We start from the raw sequence: 23,605 nt of genomic DNA, 5'->3' as shown, positions 1-23,605 counted from the left end.
GATGTTATGCGTATTTTACTACTTCATGTCCATTGGTTACTTGTAAATATATTAAATGTCAGCGCTGTTTCAAGCGCTGCATTATAAGAGAGTGCTAGAGTGTATAAGAGATAAAATATACTTTCTGGGCACATTCAAGTAAAATATTAGAACAAAGTGTTGAGAAGACAAACATAAGTGTTGAAAAGTTTTGAAAAGTTAAAAGGTGGGAAATTTAGCAGATAAGGCATACTATAGAGATGAAAAGAGTTGTGTGCATTCTCATATGCAATTGTTGAGCAAGAGTGAAAGGTAGGAATTTTAGCAGATAAGGCACACTATAGAGAATAAAATAGTTTTATGCATACTCATATGCAATTGATGAGCAAGAGTAAAAGGTAGGAAATATAGCAGATAAGACACACTGTAGAGATGAATATTAGAGATAAGGAGCCTATAAGCTCATAATTTGGAATTGGTAAACAATAAAGTCATGAAATATAGCAGAGAAGACACACTTTAGGTTGGAAAAAGAATTTAAAGTTGAACTGTTATATAGTGTTGAAATTTAGCAGAGAAGACGCACTTTAGAGTTGAAAGGTAGATAAGAGTGGTGCAAAGTTATGCTTATCAGACAGGGCCATGTTATGTGAGGACATAGCTTGTGCACTTGCTATGCTGTTTAGTCATGACTACTGGTCACAAGTATAGAGGTGACATTTAGCAAAGAAGTCAAACATTAGAGGTGAAAGAGTTGTTAGGGAGGAAATTTAGTTGAGAAGGCAAACATTAGTGATGAAAATTAGAATAAGAGGTATATTGGATGGAGTAACAATATCGTTCATATTGGAGAATTAGAGGAAAGTATTCCAACTAAAGCATTCATGCAGTCCGTCTGGTGCTGTGGACCCCAATCGATAAATCCATTTAGTCTCCATTTGTAATAAAGCCTTGTCTCTGTTTCCTACTCTCCTGAATGGAGGTATGTGGTCAATTAGGATGAATTGCATTTCACTAAGGACATGTCCTGCTTGCAAGAAGTGTCTTGCAACTGGTTGTTCCGTCTTGTTTGTTCTTAAATCTGTGTAGTCCCACGCATTCTCTGGCTGTTCGGATGGTCTTGCCCACATATGATAGTTTGCACGGACATGTAATCATATATATTACATGTGTAGTTTGGCATGTTAATACATGTCTAATGTTGTAAAGTCTATCATGTCTTGGATGTTTAAATTGTGTGCCAACCTTCATGATCTTACAAGTAGTGCATTTGATGCATCTATAACATCTTGGAGGTCTAGTCAGGAACATTGCCCTGGGAGAATTTATTGCAGGTTCAAAGCCTGTAACATCCGCATGCACCACTATGTCTCTGATGTTTTTGCTGCGTGTATAACACGCCATTGGTTTTTTGTTTTTTAATCCTTGTAAATTTTTGCCTGATGACACTATAGGCCAAAGTGCCTTGCTCGCTCTCTGGACCACTGCACTTGAGGTGGAAAATTGCTGTTTCCAAGGTAGTATATTCTCCTTGGTTCGCTTCTGTTTTGATTGCAGTAGTTGTTGTCTCGGGATGGCTAGGACTTCTTGTTGTTGTTCTTGTAATTGCTTCAAGTCGTATCCACTGCTAGCAAATCTAGTTACGATTTGTTCCATACCAACATTAGTTGCTTCGGTTGTATTGCAGATGCGGGCTGCCCGCATTAACTGTGATTTTGGTAAGCCCCGCTTCAGCGGTTTGGGATGGTGACTTGAGGTTAGCAACAAATTGTTTCTGTCTGTGACTTTCGAGTAGAGTCCTGTACTTAGTTTGCCTTCTTTCAGTGTAATTTCCACATACAGATAATGTATCTTCTCCTTGCTTACTTCATGTGTCAGTTTAATTGTTGATTCCCTGTTGTTTATACTGGGTTTTTGTTTGTCGGGAAAAAGAGACCGACAAAAAAAGGAAAGAAAAACGCTTTTTGGGCGCTCTCGTTTGTAAATGATTAAATTAGATAATTAATACATAACTTTTATTTTAGACTTAATTTAAAATAGAGTGGCACAAAGGATTAATTTAAATTAGAGATATCAAAATGTAGTGTGATCCTTGTACTGGTTTAGTTCAAGGAAAATTTGCAGATTGGTCACACCTTTAATATGTCATTTAAGCACTGTTTTTATCAGAGGTACAGTTACCAATGATAGTAGGCAGTGAAATGATTAGGTTCTCCTCAAATGTACAACAATTAATGCTTAATAGCGTCAGGTAATGTACCTAAATTGGTAGTATGAGGAGAGAAAAAGTTACACAGCCTCAGTATGGAATTCTGATTTTTAATAAACACTCACTCCAGCAGTCATTGTTGCAGGTATTTTATTTGATACGGCGGCCCTTACCCCTAATTTCGATGTTGCCACACCTGGGCTTCCCCGAGGGTCTCCCACCTGGGTACTGACCTGGCCCTCCACTGCTTGGCTTCCAAGTTCGGAGAGGGTTTGGGCAGACCAGTGGGGTATGGTGGCAAAATCTTAGGGTTCAGTGTCCCATCAAATGTGGCCTAATTTAATCATTTACAAACGAGTGCGCCCAAAAAGCGTTTTTCTTTCCTTTTTTTGTCGGTCTCTTTTTCCCGACAAACAAAAACCCAGTGTCCAACCATTGATATTTAAACGCTGGGCGCACCACCAACCCCACAAACTACCAGAATTTATCAAGACGTGTAGTTTTTCAAATTGGTTCATTAAGTATTACACAGATTTTCAGTCTGTGCGGATCTTCAACCCCTTTCTTGTTCACCATAATTTCCTGAGGCCTTTCTCAGTTCTAAGATCCAGCACGACAATTTGGTATTGGCACCATATAGACTTTTTTGCATACATTATATATCTCTTGTTCTCTCTCAAATCCCTCCATCCATCCCTTCCCATCCACACTAACCAATGTCAACCTTCAGTCTGAGGAATGAATTACTACCTAAAAGAAGGACTGATAACCTGGATAACATCTTTCCTTCCTCCATCAATGAGACCACGCCAGATTCCAACTGGAATGATGAACTAACCAGACTAAAACTTATATTACAAAAACAAATTAGAACAAATTGGGATCTAACAAGTTTAGAAAACTACTGCAAACTCAAAATTACTCCACGTGGTCTAAGACCAAGGACCTTCCCGGCTTTCGAGTTGTGTACCGAAAACCTCAAAAAAGACTGGGAAAATAGTCTCCTGAAGTGCTCCCAGGAATTAATGTGAATCCTAATCCAACATAATCATCTTGTCTTAGAATCTATCTCTAAAGAAATAGACGTCTTAGGCAAGAAATTAGAATCATGGGAATCCAACAACTCTTTCCAACTTCACTTTGAAAAAAATAAAAAAGACTTAAAGGAATATGAAAAAGTCATAATCGAAAGAAAGAAAGAAAAACAAATTTCATCGAGACCAAACCGACTTTCATACAGGACGAATCTTCCGTTGGACTAAGCGAAACCAACATAGGGATCCGAACCGTTATCAACCATCAACATCCGAGACTGACTACTCCAGCACAGACGACCTAAGTGAAGACAGCCATCAACGGGAGGACCCGATACCAAGGAGACCCACTAACCACTTCTATCACTCACAATCTACTGGAGCAACCCAATCCACACCGGAACCTTTTTTAGAGTACAGCAGAGGCCGGGGTCCCAAACAAAATGAAAGACCAGACGCAGTAAAAAGAAGATGAAGAAGAAACGCATCCAGATGGGGGCCACACATACCCAACCGTTATCCATGGAGACAACGGAACAGGCATATCACAACTTCAGATAATCAATTTATCTGAACATACGCTAACAACCACACAAGAACAAGTTCTTAAAAAGGGACTAACATTCTGTCCCACATCTTCCTTCGACAGGTTCCAGTGGGAAACTAACCTTCAACTGTTTAGCAGAAAATTACTGCTCACCAAGTTCCATGCCAAGAAAGATGACAACACCTCCTATAACGGCACATGGACCAACCAAGAGTTGGAAGCCTTACAAGCCCTAGAGGAACTAGACGATACTGCCACCATCACCGAACCTGAGGAAAAAAGGCCGGTATGTAAGAAACGTTCAACCTTCTTCCCCCCACCAAACATCTGTCCTGAAGTACAAGTCTTCACTAAGATGGTCGCTCAGGACTTTGACAAATTATACAAAAAAAGGAAACATCATGCATACATTGGTAATACCAATAAAGATGAAAGGAAAGCCATCAAAGAACTAAAAGAATGGAAGGATGTCCAAATCAAACCCTCCGACAAAGGAGGTAATATCGTGATATGGCCCCATTCCCTGTATCTGCAAGAAGCCAACAGGCAGTTGGATGACACCACCTGTTACACCAAAACCATGTTCAACCCAACATCCAATTTCCAAAATGCATACAATCGTGTCATAGATGGAGCCCTGAAAGATCAAGTCATTACTAAAAACGAACACCAGTTCCTACAAACTCCCAACCCACGTGTAGCAACCTTCTATTTGTTACCTAAGGTTCACAAAAATTTGAATGAACCTCCCGGACGTCCGATAGTGTCAGGGAATGGAGCCTTAATAGAGAAAGCCTGTGTCTTTTTAGACACGCATCTCAGACAACATGTTACATCAGTGCCCTCTTACACGCAAGACACTGCAGATGTCCTGAAAAAATTACATGACGTCTATTTGGATGAAAATGAAATACTGGTCAGTATGGACGTTGAGGCGCTTTATACTTGCATCAGCCACGACTTGGGCATCATGGCAGTAAAATATTTCCTTGAAATGGAAAACAACGGAGACTTCCAACTGTTTCTATTGGACTTACTCAACTTTTTCCTCCGCAAGAACTATTTCACGTTCAACAACCGCTACTACATCCAAGGGAGGGGGACAGCAATGGGGGCGGCGTGTGCCCCCACGTATGCCAACCTCTTCCTTGGATGGTGGGAACGCGAGGTGGTATTCAACGAATCCAATCTATGATAGCTGCATCACAACATGGATGCGCTACATAGATGATATCTTTATGATATGGAGAGGCAGTGAACAACAACTTAAAGAATTCATTGATCATCTGAACACCAATACCTTAAACCTCAAGCTAACATACACCCACGATCGTTCCAGCATTTCATTTTTGGACCTGAAATTTACAGAGGAGCTCAAAACATGATAGAAACAGAACTGTTCCGCAAGACAACTGCCACCAACAGTCTTCTCCACCAATCGAGCGCGCATTTTCCGCCCACCGTAAACAATATTCCAAAAGGAGAATTCCTAAGACTCCGTAGGAACTGCTCCAACGATGAAACCTTCAAATCCAATTGCAAAGACCTCACCAACAGGCTAAAGGAGAGAGGATATTCCAACAGGGCAATTAAAAAAGCAGAAAGGACGGTGACTTCCACAGACAGATCAAGAATGCTATTCCAGGACAAAGGATCTCCATCCAAACCTACTGATAACACCATCAGATTCGTAGGCAATTACTGCACAGAATGGAAGGAAATAAAAAACATCATCCAAAACCACTGGCCTATCATCCTCAGCAACAGTGACCTGGCTGCAAAAGTGAAACCCCAAGTAGATGAGTTGGAGGCGGGCCCCCAATTTGAAAGATCAATTGGTACATAGCCATTTCACAAATAGAACCACCAAATCCTCACTCCTTAAAGGTACTCATCCATGCGGAGGCTGCAAAATCTGCCCTTTTGTCAATAAGGCTAATACCATAAATGACAAGTATGACAACATCATCACTATCAAGGACTTTTTCAATTGTAAGAGCAAAAACATGATTTACTGCATAACATGTCAATGCAACATGAAGTACGTGGGACTAACTACAAGGATGCTTAAACAGCGATCCCTTGAACACCTGGGCAATATCCGAAATGCTCCATCAGATGTCATAAAAATGCAAAAATTGACAACAGTAGCTCGACATTTCTTAAAAATGCATGAAGGAAAACCAACTGGGTTCCAGATATGCGGTTTGGAACAGATCCACTTGGGACTAAGGGGAGGGGACATTAACCAGATACTTCTCCAAAAAGAAAGTAAATGGATATTCAGCTTAGGATCTTTGGCCCCAGACGGCCTCAATGAGGACATCAAATATGGATCCTTCCTGAAACAATGACCACCAACAATCATACCTGGATGATCTCATATTTCATTATAGGATAAATTATACCCAATACCAAACCCCCAGTATCAAGTCACTAGTAATTTCAGCTCACCTGCATAACAGCCTGTGCTTACCCACACAGACCCACTATAATAACTTATCACTCCATCACTCCTATTTTTAATAGGAGGACAACCCTGGTGCCTAGGCACCCCACTAATTTCAAGTCACATCCACTAGCAGGAATATTCTCATCCTGTACCAGCTATTTCTATTTACCGCGATATTTAATCACCAATTACTTTACTAATAATTGCACATCCAGGGGCTCCTACCCCAATCATGTCACAAGCACCGTTGCACTTTGTTTGAGTTTTGATTTATTTGTCACATTTTCACCTATTTATTCACCTCTCCCCCTCTGAGACCCTTGATTAATTCATAAGGGAATTAATCCCATCCCCATGCCTGCACAACACTGTTGCACCCTCTCACGGGCTTAAAATTAGCCCACACTTTACCCCCCTTTTTGGTACCAACCTTTATCGAAATCCAGAATAAATGTTTCCGTCCAGACCCACCCGCCATTAGGCGCAGCAATATCAACATGTATATATATATGCATATATGGATGTATAATTGCTTTTTCTTATATATGCATATACATGTATAATAAATCTTATTGTTTCCTAATAATTACTGTTTCCCAAAAACTTTTCTCTCCATTTCGAGATATATACTAACATATAGACGTTCAACCAAATGTAATCCAATGAAGGGATGCAAACAGCATTAATTGACTTTCACAGCCCCAATAATACCTGATAGGTCTAAATGACTGTCCATCAACCAGAGAGAGAATAAAAGTAAGGGCATCTGCCCTCATTCAAAATGGCACTGCAGGAAGAAGCCCGTTAGGCGAAACACGTGTCCAACTGCAAGTTCCAGCCTCCCACACCTCCGGCCACCAAGCAAGTACATCAGCGGCAGCCCCTGGCTCCTATATGCTGCTATCTACACGCTCACCAGCGAGCTCCGGCGCAGCCAAGCAGCAAGTCTGACGGCAACAGGTCCTCGCCTCCGGCTCCGTCACCCAGCATTCAGCGGGTCACCCTTCCGTATGCGAAACCTCAGTACGGGACTTCCATCCGTTCCACGTCAGCCGCTAACCTAGGCAGCGGCAACAGGTGAGAGAGACGCTCCCCTACTGCAGTCAGCAGCGGGGTAGCTGTCTCGCTACACAGAGCGATCTCTGCACTTATGTATTGTTTTTTATTCATGCAACAATTTATCCATGCATCTTCTAAAGTATTGCTACTGAGTGTTTGATTATCATTGGTCACTATATCTTCAAATCTGCTACTATACAGTGTATAACGTTACCCCAAACAGTGCAATTATCACCTCTAAACATCCTCAATCGCATGGTGTGTGGCATTATCCTAATTGGTACAATTATCGCATGTGACTATATATCTAAAATAATTCTTTAAAAAATTCCTAAATTTCTGCTACCAGCAAGCAGCCAACTGCTATCTCTTTTTGATTATTTTTTGTGCCTTTTTTCTCCACCTATTTAACACACCTGTAGGAAAAATAGAGTGATTTTAGGATCACATTTACCAACTAGTGTTCAAGTGCCCAATTATCTAGGGACCTCTAAATCCCCTAATCGATACTTTTCCACACATATATATATAATTCATTTGCATAAAATTCACCTGTTGCGCCTGGTGAAGTGATCCCCTCTTGCAGCCCTACAGGCCACATTTGATGGGACACTGAACCCTAAGATTTTGCCACCATACCCCACTGGTCTGCCCAAACCCTCTCCGAACTTGGAAGCCAAGCAGTGGAGGGCCAGGTCAGTACCCAGGTGGGAGACCCTCGGGGAAGCCCAGGTGTGGCAACATCGAAATTAGGGGTAAGGGCCGCCGTATCAAATAAAATACCTGCAACAATGACTGCTGGAGTGAGTGTTTATTAAAAATCAGAATTCCATACTGAGGCTGTGTAACTTTTTTCTCTCCTCATACTACCAATTTAGGTACATTACCTGACGCTATTAAGCATTAATTGTTGTACATTTGAGGAGAACCTAATCATTTCACTGCCTACTATCATTGGTAACTGTACCTCTGATAAAAACAGTGCTTAAATGACATATTAAAGGTGTGACCAATCTGCGAATTTTCCTTGAACTAAACCAGTACAAGGATCACACTACATTTTGATATCTCTAATTTAAATTAATCCTTTGTGCCACTCTATTTTAAATTAAGTCTAAAATAAAAGTTATGTATTAATTATCTAATTTAATCATTTACAAAACGAGTGCGCCCAAAAAGCGTTTTTCTTTCCTTTTTTTGTCGGTCTCTTTTTCCCGACAAACAAAAACCCAGTGTCCAACCATTGATATTTAAACGCTGGGCGCACCACCAACCCCACAAACTACCAGAATTTATCAAGACGTGTAGTTTTTCAAGTTGGTTCATTAAGTATTACACAGATTTTCAGTCTGTGCGGATCTTCAACCCCTTTCTTTTTCACTGTTGTTTATATCAAGGATCAGTTGTTCTAATTGTTCCTGACCCCCGTCCACAACAAGAACAGGTCATTGATAAACCTGTTGAATAAGATGATTTTATCCGATATTGTGGAATCATTGAAGAACATGGATTTTTCTTCAGCAAACATATAAACGTTTGCATAGCTCGGTGCCACATGGCTATCCATTGCACAGCCTGACTTTTGTTCAAAGAATGTACCATCGAACATAAAATAATTTCTTTTGAGAGTGAGTTGTAGTAGCTCTATGAAGAAATTATGGTCCAAATCTGACATTTCTTGTCCAATCAGGAATTCCCGCATTGCTTGCAATCCTGCTGCATGCGGAATTGAAGTGTACAGGCTGCTGACGTCTAGCGTCGCCATGATGGTTCCTTGTGGTAATGTGGGTAAGCTGTCCTGGGGTAGCAAGAAGTCATTGGTATCCCGTATATAAGTGGATTGTTTTTGTATGAGCGGCTGCAGTATAGTGTCCAGAAATTGCAATATCGGGTGGTAGAGGGATTGTCTTGCCGAAATGATGGGGCGACCTGGTGGATGTAGCAGATATTTATGTATTTTCGGTACTGTGTAAATTATGGGAATTTTTGGGTGTAATTCTTGTAGAGCCTTATGTAATTCTCCTGTAATGAAATTATCTTCAGTCCTTCACACAAGCTGAATGGGAGGTATGCTCTGGGCAAGTGTGATTAATAGGATACACACAGAAGTGATTGGCGGCACAAACACCCAGCGTTAGTTAATTGGTGTACAGTGATTCACAAATAAAGAAAATAACCCTTTAAGCAAATTAAATAGTAGGGCAATGTATGACAAGTTAAAAGCAGTGGCAGTAGCGTGATCAAGATTGTGGAACTGACTGTTGGACAGAGAAACTGCTAACATGGATCTAACTGCAGCACGGGCAGCTAGAGAGGATTACACTGATCTTGGCACCCGCTCCGTGAGGTGTCTGAGTTTACTGTGACCAGCGGGTCACGGCTAATGTACACGCTCACTATATCTACAGGAGAACGGGGTGAGTCACACTCAGCTCAGTGCACGTGGTGCGGATACCTGGTGATTCTTGCATGGCTTAGTCTGGCTGGAATCGTGCAGCTGGGACGGGTGCCGCCTTGAACAATGGGAGAGTGTCAGGGGCATTAAACTCTGACACGTGTTTCGCATTAGGCTTGTTCACAGTGACGCGTCTTTTGACACGTGTTTCGCATTGGGCTTGTTAACAGTGACACGTACTGGTGGGGTTACGGACCTGTCTTAAATGGGATGCTTCGTCTAATATGGTTATGGTTTGCCGGGTTTCTGGATGCTTAGTGGTGATTGTACACAGGTGAAATTTCCTCTATATATTGTCCATTTGATTGTGCATTAGGTTGATGCCCTATGAAAAAGGTGAAGGATCACCGAACGGCACATCAGGGCATATGGCAGAAAGTGGATGGAGGCGGTTTTCATTAAGAACTGATAAGTATCAATGGATTCATTCTATATTTTCTGTTCATTAAAGAATGTATTTACTTCAATACAGTGGGGATCGAAAGTTTGAGCACCCCAGGCAAAAATTGATCTTAATGTGCAAAAAGAAGCCAAGGAAAGATGGAAAAAACTGAAAAAGGCATCAAATTATAGATTAGACATTCTTAGAACATGTCAAAAAAGTTTGATTTTACATTTACACTTTCAAAATAATATAAAACAGAAAATGGCATCTGCAAAAGTTTGGGCACACTGTAGAGTTATTACCTTGTACTGCCCCCTTTGGCAAGTATCACAGCTTGTAAACTTTTTTTGTAGCCAGCCAAGAGTCTTTCAATTTTTTTTGAGGTATCTTCGCCCATTCTTCCTTACAAAAGTCTTCCAGTTGTTTGAAATTCCTGGGCTGTCTGTGATGCACTGCTCTTTTAAGGTCTATCCATAGATTTTCAATTATGTTGAGGTCAGGAGATTGTGAAGGCAATGGCAAAACCTTCATTTTACGCCTCTTGATGTAATCATCTGTGTATTTTGAGGTGTGTTTAGGATCATTATCCATTTGTAGAAGCCAGTCTCTCTTTAACTTAAGCTTTTTCACATATGGCATAAGTTAGCATTCAAAATTTGCTGGAATCATTGAATCCATTTTTCCTTCTACTCGTGAAATGTTCCCTGAGCCACTGGCTGCAATACAACCCCAAAGCATGATTGATCAACCCCCCCCCCCCACACCCTGATGAAAAATGTTGATATAACATTTGAAACGTTGGTAATTTGACCCTGGTCTGTTGTCGTTATTTCTGGAGTGCCACCCCTGTCGTATTGGTATATATATATATATATATATATATATATATATATATATATATATATATATATATATATATATATATATAATAGTACCAATAATCCTCTCCGCGCTGTATATGCAAGTATAATTCAAATATTGTAGTAAATGGCTGCCTAACCACACAAATCCCTAGAGGGTTCAGGGACAATAAAGACAATAAAAAACACAATTGTGGTATGGCGCCTTTAGAATAAGTAAATAAAGTCCATATATATGGTGGTCACAAATCAGTGAAGCAGACCAGAAGAATTCATCCAATTTCTTTGTTTATTAACTTCAATTTTTTCATCGGCAAAACCGTGAGAAGTATCCCAACGCGTTTCGTCTAGAACGACTTTATCAGGGGTAACATCATAAAATTCTAAAATACAATTATTCACATTTTAATAACAAATATTACACTCATTTTTACATGAATTACATACATGGTTTCACTGATAGACCCAATTACTACAGAAGAAAAGAACAAAAGAAGACAGGTGGTGGTGCAAGAAAAACAATGATTTGAACCCTGTGATTGAGTTATAAGGTAATATATATACCTCTTCATTCCTATGACAGGAGAAAAAGTGCTTATAATTCTTCCAACCAATATTTCTAACTCCTCCAGTGAATAACGGGGAGAAGTGGCCGTTATTCCAGACCTAGAAATTAACATTTTTCTTAGTGACTCCTATACTGAGGTTTAAGTGCCTTATAATTTATAAATTTACATTTTACATTTATAAGATATACATACCAGTTATTTCTATAGAGTAGAATATAAGCTGATGGTATGCTTACTTATATACAAGTGTGTGAACACCTACAACATATATAGAAAGTGTTTAATATCACTCATTTTCTACATTATAAGTGCTAATTTTCAAATTACTGTATTGTACATACCAATAAAATGCTGGCAAAAATACTTTTCTTCCCTGTTTGGTAAACCTATAACAAGGCAATAATTTTAGTGATTTTTTTTTTTTTTTTCTCATACAAGGATCTACCAGTAACAATTGACCTCACATTTCATTTTCCCATTTACAACCATACATATAGGTACCAGTCAAGTATATAATTACCTTTTTCTCAAGGATCTCTCTCCTACAGGGAAGAACTGCAGACTGAGTGTCCTGAGTGTTGAGGGTATATATAGGGGAATACATCCCTATGTCATATCCTCCTACTTCCTATTGGTTCATTTTTAATTTATCTAATTAGTGTCTCTCAGTCTTATTTTTAATAGTCCCCTTACCATGGTGTATACTAAATAAAATTCTAATAATATCTAATGTTCTTAAATGCTTAAATAAGCCTTCCTATGTGACGAATAATATAAAAAAGGGGGATCTACCCATAATTCCCCACTCTACCCATGATGCTGTTCTCCGTTTCCCTTTATCAAATACGTCTATTTGGCCTTTAGACTATACAGTACGTGTGATTTATTTAACAAAGAAGCATTCTCAAGTCGTTAGGACCATGATCAAGCTCACTGTGTATCTCGATCTCTTCTGGGATCGTTTAATTCGGGCACAAAGTTTACAGCGTGTGGCCGCCCGCTACTTCCGGCTTGCGTTTCACGCAAGCACCGGAAATGCGGCTTGCGTTCCACCTCCCTCAGAGCCGCTATTGTTATCCACAAGCCGGCTGTACTATACGGTGTGTACGCCCGCTACTTCCGGTTTGCGTTCCACCCAACCCGGAAGTGCGGCTAGCGTTCCACCACCGCTACACGGAGACACACTTATTTCTGCCTCCCTGTAACCCGGAATGGTTCTATTATTATTTCCATTGGGGTATTAATTTATGATGGTGTTATCCAACTAAGTACTGACTAACTATAGTGAATTCTCATTCACTACAGATAATCATGCGTTCCATTTGGCGGCCATCTTAGATATTTGCGTTTCACTCACTATCCTCTATAGGTGTTTTCTTGATTAGCCATAGTGTTCCCTATTAACTAATTAATTGTTTTTAACTATTTAATATTACAACTCATAAACAAGGAGGGATATTTTCATATTAAGTGTTGTTATTAGGGATCGACATTCTACCTCTTTCAACGACCTATTATAGGTCAATAACCCTTAATCATACTGACTGGTACCTTCACAATTATAATCAATCCTCTTAATTTTAGATACATTCACGGATACACCTGCTTAAAAAATTAATTATTAAAAAATTTAAAAATACAAAAAAACATATAACTAGACAGAATACAATAATAATATAGAAAGGAAATGCATATTTATCCTCATTCAATATTAATCCATTAAAAAAGAATTAAATTATTAAACAAAAACCCCTTTCAATTATACATACACACTCTCATCTAATCCATATCTGAGCTAGTTTACTCTGGTTAGGTTTTTCGTTCTATGTGGGACCTATTTATTTTCGGTAACTCTAAACAGGATTTTTTCACAGAAAAGCTGTCATCTCTATGGTTTCGTTTAGACCATTAGGTATTAAACTGTTCAAGGAATAAATCCAAAAGGACTCCCGTCTCATTAGGATTAACTCTCGGTCACCTCCTCTCTCATCTATTTTAACTTGTTCTAGGGCAACAAAGGAAAAATCCTTAAGGTCGGATCTATGTTCTTTCTGGAAGTGACGTGGGACACTGTGGTTTTGTACTTGATTTCTAATATTTCTCATGTGTTCTTGTATTCTCAATTTGAGATTTCTTTTTGTTTTTCCCACGTAAATGAGGTTACAGCTGCATTTCAACATATACACTATATGAGTTGATTCGCAAGTAATAATATCTTTGCATTTTGGAAGTCCAGAAAAATTGTTGTTCAGCCAATCATAGTGTTTTCTGTCGATATGCTTACAGCAAATACACTTGTTGCAGGGATAAATCCCTGCCCTTTTATTCAAAAAAGGTGGTTTTCCAGATGTTGGGGAATCTCTGCAAGATTTTAATCTGCTTGGTGCTAGCATATTCTTCAGATTGTTCGCTTTTTTTAAAATAATAGTTGGCTTTTCGGGGAGATGGGGGCCCAACACTGGGTCCTTCTGGAGGAGATGCCAGTGTGTATCTAGACATTTTCTTATTTTATAGTGTTCTTGATTGTACTTTGTTACGAATGGTCTTGAATCAGAATAGTAGGTTGATTCTGTTCTTGATTTCTCTTGTAACAAAGGTTGTCTAGGTAAATTTGAAGCCTTATGTTGATCCTTTTTCACTTGAATGGGATCATAACCCTTTTCCACAAAGTTCTGAAATAGCAGGTTAGATTGTTCCCAATATAGATCTATCGTACTACAGTTCTTTCGTAAACGAACAAACTGTGAATATGGGACTGAGGTCTTCCATCTTTTAAGGTGACAGCTGTTGCTAGGGATGTAGCTGTTTGCATCCGTTGGTTTAAAGAAAGTCTTTGAAGTCACGGCTTCATCTTCCCTAGCCATAAGGATCAGGTCGAGATAATCGATCTCCACTTCATTCTGTTTATAAGTAAATCTTAGATTGAAGTTGTTCTTCTGGATCTTATCCACGAACTTTTTCACGCTATCCTCATCTCCTTCCCATATAAAAATCAAATCGTCAATGTAACGCTTGTAATAGATGATTTCTGGATATTTGTAACCTGTGGACTCATAGAGGTACTCTTTTTCCCAGCAGTCCATGTAAATGTTTGCGAATGAGGGGGCGAATTTCGTCCCCATAGCTGTTCCGCAGCGTTGTAAAAAATAATTACCCTCAAATTCAAAGTAATTGTGGTCCAAAATAAACTTTATTCCATCCAAAATGAACTTATTCTCCATTTCTGAGACTATCTTATCTTCGCTTAATATATTGTTCACAGCTTTCAAACCATTTCTGTGAGGGATACAGGTGTATAAGGCTTGTACATCTATTGTTAGCCATCTAAATGTCTTACGCCACTCTAAATCCTTCAACTCCCTTAACAACTGGGTTGAGTCTTTCAGATGTGATCTCTGTTCTTTTACATATTTTTGTAGCTTCAGATCCAAAAAATGGGATAAATTCGAGGATAAAGAGTTAACCCCTGCCACAATAGGTCTTCCGGGGGGGTCATTTTTATTTTTATGGACTTTCGGCAGATGGTAAAATACCGGAATCCTTGGCTTCGCTACATAAATATAAAGGTACTCTTCCTTACAGATGACTTTGTTGGAATTCGCCTCTTTCAACAAATCCAGGAGTTGATTGTTGTACAATGTGGTGGGGTCTGAATCCAGTTTTTCATATGTATCAGTATCATCTATAAGTTTATGTGCTTCCGTGACGTACTTGGTTTTGTCTTGGATTACTACCGCTCCACCTTTATCTTATATATATATATATATATATATTTCCTCCTGGAGCACCCCTGATTCTGTACTGAAAAATTGGGATTAGTTTTAATCCATGTGCTAGATCAACGTTTCAGGACCGCCGAGTAATAATAATAATAATAATTACTTTATTTATTATCTCAGTATCCTGTCCTCCTGTCAATATCTGGTATTGTGTCCCCGTCATTTACATGTGGATATCTGAAAATGGATATATTTGAATTGTTTTACAGGAATTCATATAAAATAAAATTCATAGAAAATTAAATAATTGAATTGCCAACAGTCTGATTAGGAACAGAAAGCTGGCATTACATTTATGTAGAGATGCATGTGAAATCAGCAGAGCTTACATGCAGGTTGTTCATATTTATTATAATTGTTGTCGTTTGTATATTTATTTCATTGAGTAGAACCATAATTCACGCCAAAGTGTCCTGATACTTACTCTTTTAATTGCTTCAGTGCTTACCGAAGAGTGTTTGAGATGCACTTTGTGAAAAGCTTATTTTCATATTTGTATTTTGCCTTCCTTTTAATGTTCATTATTTACTAAAATGTATGATTGATTTTAATTGGAATGTTTTTATTTTTATGCACCTTAAGTTTATATTAAAATCTATTCTAATCTATTTTTATTCAGTGCATCAATTGACTCAGCCAAAATATGTGCAATTTATTACTAAATTTTCATTATGATGAAATATCTGTTATCTGTGTTGAATAAAAACAAATGACAATCATTGGATTCCAAAAGACTTCTTTGGTCACATACAGTGATGGCTGCTGCCCATGGACAGCACATATATAAACAGACATGTTATGATGTATGTAACTGATTATCTGAGGGATCAGTAAAGCTGTGTATTTTAATCAGCTATGCAGCTTAATACTCAACATAAGGATTCAATCTCTTTTTGAGCCCACCCTGACCTTTAAAAATAGCCAATAGGAGTCGGGGACCGGCCTAGAAGGAGAGTGAAGCTGAATTTTGAGTCCTGGGTGCTACAATGCTGCTTAATAACCAACCAGCACATATATATATATATATATATATATATATATATATATATGTATATTTATATGTGCTAAGTGCAACTCTGCCAACACTGCACTATTTTGTTGACATTGCATCCCAAGGAAAGTAGCCGCATTGTCGGGTATACACCAACAAAGATAATAAAATTGATCTGTTTTGAAATTTACTTTTAATTGTCCAATGTTCATGACATCTTTTTAGGTCAAAGTTGTATATACTCTAGCAATACTGTGTACATACTGTCGATATAAAACAAAACACTCAATCATAATACACTATGTAATGGAGGTTATGGTCGACAGTCATTGGGTCGACACCATTATGTCGACATGGCTCTAGGTCGACATGGGAAAAGGTGAACATGGCTCTAGGTTGAAAGGTCATTAGTTCGACAGGTCATTAATTCGACATTGTCTAGGTCGACAGTCAAAAGTTTGGCATGGGGTTTTTCATTGTTTTTTTACCTGAATGTCAACACAGTCGACATTGACACAGTTTAAAGTGCATCGCATCCCCTCGCAATGCGTCGGGCACAATATTTTATTCTACCACCACGCCCTAGTGGATGGTAGGGCATGAAATACCACCGGCACATGTCAGTTTATAAAACAGTGAAAAACCCCATGTCGACCTTTTGACTGTCGACCTAGAGAATGTCGAATTAATGACCTGTCGAACTAACGACCTGTCGAACTAATGACCTTTCGACCAAGAACCATATCGACCTTTCCCCATGTTGGCCTAGACACATGTCGACCTTATCCATGTCGACCTAATGGTGTCAACCTAATGACTGTCGACCATAATGCTGTAGACCATAATGTTGTAGACCAAATGACCGCATCCCGTATTGGAAAGCAAATAACAAATGAGCAAAGCACCTCTTCCAGAAATCTTAATCTATGAGGGGTTTATAGAACTGGAGATCAGATTCTAGCCTGTATCTGCTAGAAAGTGCTAGAAATATAATAAGTAGAATTTTATTGGTTGCTACTGTATGTGTAACATCTCTATTTTTATAAACCCATACTTTAGTAAATACTGCATACTCCTAACAGAGAGATCACAAGAATAGGATCTTCTTGCTAGAGTAAAAAACCCATACAAGGCAGGTCAATGGTGGGTGTGGTATAGCAAGTCAATAGTATCTATGTCTATATTGACCTCAAAAGGTCAAAATGCACAAGGTCAACACTGGAGAAAAGTTGACAAAGTCAGAAAATCAACACGGAAAAGGTTGACAAATGAGAAGGTAGACATTCCTTATTCAATTTTATTTGGTGTCTATACCATTACCTGCACCCGAGCACGTGGAACCCCAATTAGTGTAGCTCATCCTGTAGCATGGCTCGCTTCACTCACCATGCTATGGTCGAATTCCCAGTCGGGGTCCATGTGGATGGCAAGATATGAAACAGTTTAAAAATTAAACAAAAAATCCCAAAAACTCATCGTTTTTTTTTTTGTAAAACAGTGTGTGCATCTTAGTGAGAGGTGTTTATGTGTGTGTCTGAGTGAAAGAGGTGTCTGTGTGTCTGAGTGAAAGAGATGTGTGTGTGTGTGTCTGCGTGAGAGGTCTGTGTGTGTGTCTGAGCTAAAGAGGTGTGTGTGTCTGAGTGAGAGGAGTGTGTACATCCGAGTGAGAGACGTGTGTGTGTCTTAAGCTGTTTTATGCTGCTTTCCCACTGCAGACCAGTTTAAAGTACTGGTAATCTTAAATGGTATTTAAAACGGTATTAGCATTTCCACTGCAGCAGATTACCATTTTAAATACCATTTAAGTACCATTCCCATTGCAGTGAACCGTGTAAAATGTAGAGTGCCTAACCCCCCCCTTCCCCCAGTGTAAAGAGTGCCTAATCCCCCCCCCCAGTGTAAATAGTGCCTAACCCCCCGTACCTGCCCTGTGCCCCCACCTCCCCTCCCGCTGTACTTACCTTTGGGCAGTGGGGAGGCTAAATAACGTTTAAGAGGCATTCCCACTGCCTCGTAAACGTTATTTTAACGTGTAGGACTCTGCTTTAAAAACGTGTTGAAATACCATTTAACTTTAAACGGTATTTCAACTCTGTCACTTTCCCACTGCAGCCTTAAAATGGTAAATTTCGCTGAAAATCTGCAATTTACCGTTTTTAGCTGCAGTGGGAAAGGGGCATTAAGCTGGTTTTACATTGCAAAAACCTGCTTTTAACCCGTTTTTGCAAACGTGTCTTAAAACTGGTCAAAAGCCAGTTAAGCCCCTTTCATATTGCATGTTGAAAAGATATATTGCAGTTTTAATACTGTTTTTGTACCTTCAGTTTCACCCATAGAAAACCATACAATGTCATTTTAAATGTTTTTTCCTGCTTGTCGGCGGGGATCATGTGTGGTTATCATTTGTAGCAAATACCGTTTCTGAGCTGTTCAGACTGCAGGAAAAACGGCTCAGAAACGTATAGGATCCTGCTTTTAACACGTTTCAAAATACCGGTATTTTGTAACCGGTAAATTGATTGTGGAGCTTTCATATTGCAGCTGGTACCGTTTTAAAGCAGTTAAAAATTGGCAATATGCCATGTTAAAACTGCAATGTTACAGGGGCTTTAGTGAAAGGCGTGTGTGTGTGTGTCTGTGTGAGAGGCCTGTGTCTCTGAGTGAAAGGTGTGTCTGTGTGTATATGAGTAAAAGGAGTGTGTGCGTCCGAGTGAGAGATTGATATATAAAATGTGTGTGTGTGTGTGTGTGTATGTGTAGGGGGACACCAACATTAACCATGCCCAGTGGTGCAAGTAGAATTTTTTTCTTGGTGGTACTGATAGCCTCCACCAAAAATGGACGTAGCCATGTGTCATGAGGGGCGTGGTCACACAAAGCTAGAGGAGTGACTAAATGACAATAGTGGCATGGCATCAGGAGACAGGAAATGAGAAACAGGGAATGACTGGGGGTGGGTTGGGTCTTGCTTAGGGGGGGAGCCTGCTCTTCATGCTGTCCGTGCCGCTGATGCCTGTCAATGTGAGAGGCTAAATCAGCAGTAGCCCTTAGCTGCACCAATCATAACACTGGGTGCATTATATTTAGACCTAAAATAAAAATAGAATTGACAGTGGGTCAGGGGGTAAGTGGTACTGCGTACCTGCAACATATTTCTTACAGGTACTCCGTACCACACCGTACCTCCTTACTTGCAACACTGACCATGCCTCCGGGCGACTGGGGCAAACTTACGCCACTGGGGGGCTTTAAATAAACTATGGGGTTTACTTACTAAGTGCTGCCCTGTAAAAGCTGTTGCTTCTTAGTGTGTTTAACCATCAATGTAAAAGGGCATTCATTTTAATAGAACAAAACTGTAAGAGAAAAAAGAAATAAATTGTGCATTGAATTTAAAATGAACTTCAATTTATTAAGCAAATATTCAAACTATCTTTTACCAATTCTATTAAAAATTACAAGAATTCTTCTTTTCTGTCTGAATCCAAGGTTCATGCAGATGTCATAATCTGCAGGCAGCTCACTATGGTTATCAAACAGCATGTACTGTACAGTGCAGTATTATGTAAGCATCAGTAGTGACTGTCAATCTGTCAATCTCTTTTCTATATGTAGGTAATGGCTATCATGATGTTTAAGTGCAGGGATTTTTTAACTCCAGCTGACAAGTATCCCCAACAGGTTATGTTTTCAGGATTTCTCTGTTGAAACAAGCAGTGTGAGATTGTAATAGTCACCAGTGAGGTGACAGCTGAGCCAGTATTGTCACAATTGTTATACTGGCCTTTATTGGTGTATTTTGCAGTATAGTTTGCTGTGATCTCCAGTAGTGTGCAGTAATAATGGACATAGCTACAGTTTTATCCCTGACCAATATAGCCACAGGTAGCAACTATTGAAGGCAGAAAAAGGCTACTGTCTAGTAATGCTGCTTTCACACCGCATAAACGGCATTGACCCGGTAATTTCAAACGTTTTAAAAAATTGGTCAGACAGCCTTAACCCCTTTCACACCGTATATCTTAAACAGTATATTACCCGTTTAAGTGCGGTCTGAAAGGGGTATTAACGTTTCAATGTAGTTTTGTCCCATCACATTACACAGGTACACGGAAACGGGTAGGACCCTGCTTTTTAACTGCTTTGAATTATCGGTTTTCTTGAACCGGTAAATTCACAATGGACCTTTCATACTGCACATATTACCATTTTGAAGCAGTAAAAAATCTGTCATTTTACCCGGTAAAAAGTGCGGTCTGAAAGGGGTATTATTATCTTCATTTTTACATTGGCTTCTATTCATATGTTTATAACAATATAAAGGTACTACTGTAAATCATAGATAATCACAACAAACTTGATAAATAAATATAAAAATGTAGGTATTCAAAGTATTCAGTTGCTATCAGAATGTACATGTATAAATATAAATTAAAATATAGATACTGTATACTTGTATCATATCAAAAGCACCAATAAGTCAGGAAGAATAAAGAGTAGTAAAAGAAAAAAATAAGATGAGAAAATACAAAGCTTTACTGAGATTACTAAAAAAAAAAAAGTATTTGGACAAATGAATGTGGACAGAGACCTATAAATCAGCACAGTAACAGATTTCAATTCAATTTGTTAACTTTGGAGTCAAGATTCAACTCATCACCCAACAATTTTCTCTCAATTTTCTCAAGCAGGTCCTCAGCTGGCTTAGAGCCTTAAAATAAATACATTTTTTTTCTCCATTTGCCAGTTTCGCAATAATCTGCGATTCCATGCTGCAACATCAATATTCATTTTAGCATGCTAATTTTTCAGATATTACAGTCATCTGTTAACCTTAATGGTCAAGTTTAGGACCTAAAAATATATTGCTTCCATGGACCTTATAATGATCTAATTAATTGGTATTCATATTTTTCATACATTTCATGTTCTAGGTGACACTACAATATATAAGTACATTATTTTATTAGTATGTATTTTATTATAATTGTATTTCCCCATATAATGTATTTCCCATTTTAATGCTATATAACTTCGATTCACATTTTAACATTTTACAGTCTTACAGTATTGCATAATGTAGGTACATATTAGTAAAGGTTGAAGAAAATCAATCTGTAGCTGTATGTATTTGCTGGATTTTGGACGTACATGTTATTGGCTTGATTCATAGGCGCATGAAAGAGAGGGTCTGTTTCTTGTGACAAGAGGAACACTGTGTGAGGACATATCTCTATATCGAATTATAAATCGGCATCAATTTTTTGCACCCAATATTCCAAATCATCCCCCATTTGTGTGCAAAAAAAAAAGAACCCACATGGTTGTTGATGTACTGTATGCTAGATGTAGATGTGGAAGTTTAATCATTACCATCCATGTGCTATACAGGAAGTGTTTGTTATGCCGGAAGGGCCAATGTCTGTGCCTGTGCAGTCAGTGTTCAGTATTATTTGCTGGAACATAGGACCTAATTCGGGCCTGATCACTGCTGTGTCCAATGGCACTGATGCCAATTATCAATAGACTGCTCATGCAGTGCGCAACGCCGTCCAGCAAACAAATACTGCTACTTTTTTTGATCAATAGCAAGATGATTGACAGGAAGCCGGTGTTTGGCGTGGTAAACGAGCATTTCTCGGGCATGTTGAAAACAACACAGGTGTGCCTAAAAAAACGCAGATGTGCCAAAGTGTTTTAGGGAAGGGTATATGATTTCAGGTCCGGCCTTGATCAGGCTGATTTCATTGCAGCCACTGAATAAGTCTAGAGCTACTCATAGCCTGGGTACAGTGGTGCCCGGTCAGGAAATCATTCAATGGTAATCGGCTTACAAATGGTTTGGGGATGATTAGCAGCAGTCCAATCAGGTCTGAAGTAGGCCCATAGTTAAGCTATACCTGGAACCCTTTCAAAACCATTATGTATGGTGTTCATTTAATTTGAAATTTCTGTTACAAAAACTTTCCGTTTGTTGACTCAGAGGTGGAACTACCATTGTTGCAACAAGAAGGGGCAGAACTACTGCTGGTGCAGTGCACCCGGGGCCCAAGGGAGTTACTGAGGTCTGCTGCCGCCCACACACATGCTGCTGTTTCTGTTTTTTTTGTTTTAGTGCGGCGGCCAGGAGCCACATCAGGGAGCTACTGCTTAATGACAACAGGTTCTGTCCGGTTCCCAGCATCAAGAGCTCTGCCACCCTCTTTCGCCCAACATTAAGAGCTTTGCGCCCCCTCCACCTGGAAGGAGGAACTCTGTCCCCCCACAGCCTGGTGCCTCAATCCACCTGGCAGTGGCAGCTGTGTCCCCACAGTAGTGGCAGTAAGTTTCCACTCACTCTGCAGGTTCCAGGCAGCTCTCTGCTTCCTCTGTCCCGGCTGTGCAAGATACAGTATAGGCTGTGGCACTGCTGACTTCCACTATCTACATGGCAGTAAGGAGGCATTATGTATGTGGCACTATGGGGGCAGTATGTATTTGGCACTATGGGGTGCATTATGTATGTGGCACCATGGGGGGCATTATGCATGTGGCATTACCGTGGGCATACCCTATTAGTGTTATTAACTGTTTTTAAATGGCACTACTAGGGGCATTTTGTGATGTGTGGAAGCAGCACTGCTACTACAGGCATTATGTGTAAGTGGTGCTGCTGCTGGGGGCATTATACCTGTAGGTGGTGGAACCTGGTAAGCGAGATATGCATGGTGGGGTGTCTCCCCTCTGCTGGCTATCCCCCGCTAGATCTCTAAGCCATCCGAAACCTGCCATTTAAAGTAAACAAATAAACCAGGAGCTGGGATAAGTGAGCAGGCCGGGAGTGGGACCTTAGAAGCTCAGTCACTGTCCACATACAGACAGAGACCCTGCTCCACTCCAAAAATGAATGCCACCATAGAGGAGACATATGCTAGATGTCTTCTTGCACCTATAGCATATCTCAGAAGAACAGATTCTGTAAGTGTTGGCACAATGTGCTCCTACATCCCTGGGCAATGAGCATGTTATCCCACCTGGGCAATGAGCATGCAATCCCCTGGACAACAAGCATGCAATCCCCCTGGGGCAATTAGCATGTAATGCCCCTGGCATCAAGCATGAAATCCCCCAGTCGACCTGACTTAAGGTCGACATGGGCCAAGGTCGACATGACCTGTAGCCAGTGCATTTAATCCTTTCCTGTCACTCACTGCCCCGCTATCTCCCACTCTCTCTCCCTGTCACCTCCCTATCCTGTCCCCCAATCCCCCCCCCCCCGCCTGGCATTACCCACTTTCCCCCCTTTT

The 23,605-nt window shown here is 39.7% G+C and overlaps 2 pseudogenes; one reads left to right on the top strand and one right to left on the bottom strand.

Annotated features, from left to right (window-relative positions):
• Positions 1 to 2,372: 2,372 nt before the first annotated feature.
• On the bottom strand, positions 2,373 to 2,491 carry LOC146076151 (5S ribosomal RNA; annotated as a pseudogene).
• A 5,414-nt stretch (positions 2,492 to 7,905) lies between these two features.
• LOC146076150 (5S ribosomal RNA) lies at positions 7,906 to 8,024 on the top strand (annotated as a pseudogene).
• The last annotated feature ends 15,581 nt before the right edge of the window (positions 8,025 to 23,605 follow it).

This window comes from Crinia signifera, chromosome 4, assembly GCF_055691185.1.
Source record: "Crinia signifera chromosome 4, ASM5569118v1, whole genome shotgun sequence".
In the NCBI taxonomy this organism is placed as follows: Eukaryota; Metazoa; Chordata; class Amphibia; order Anura; family Myobatrachidae; genus Crinia; species Crinia signifera.
The sequence above is the reverse complement of the archived record's forward strand: the minus strand, read 5'-3'. Positions and strand labels throughout refer to the sequence as shown.